The following is a 292-nucleotide window of genomic DNA, read 5'->3' as shown; positions in this document are numbered from 1 at the left end:
CTTTTGCTGCCGTTGCTTTTGGTGTTTTAGACATGAAGTCCTTGCCCGTGCCTATGTCCTGAATGGTTGCAGGCATATTTTTAATGCAGATTAATCTGCACTGAATTTGGTAGAAATTCTGCCTTGATGTTTACAAATGATGAAATGACTATGATGCTTGCTTTTTATAATGGTTTTGAAATAAAACTAAATTTTCAGTACAATAAATCTCCTGCCTCTTCTCATTTTCTCTATAGGTCTTCTAATTTTTGTAAAAAATGGGAATGAGAGAAAAAGCTGTACTACAGGCTTG

The sequence above is a fragment of the Piliocolobus tephrosceles genome, chromosome 15 (assembly GCF_002776525.5).
Source record: "Piliocolobus tephrosceles isolate RC106 chromosome 15, ASM277652v3, whole genome shotgun sequence".
NCBI classification, from domain to species: Eukaryota; Metazoa; Chordata; class Mammalia; order Primates; family Cercopithecidae; genus Piliocolobus; species Piliocolobus tephrosceles.
The sequence above is the reverse complement of the archived record's forward strand: the minus strand, read 5'-3'. Positions refer to the sequence as shown.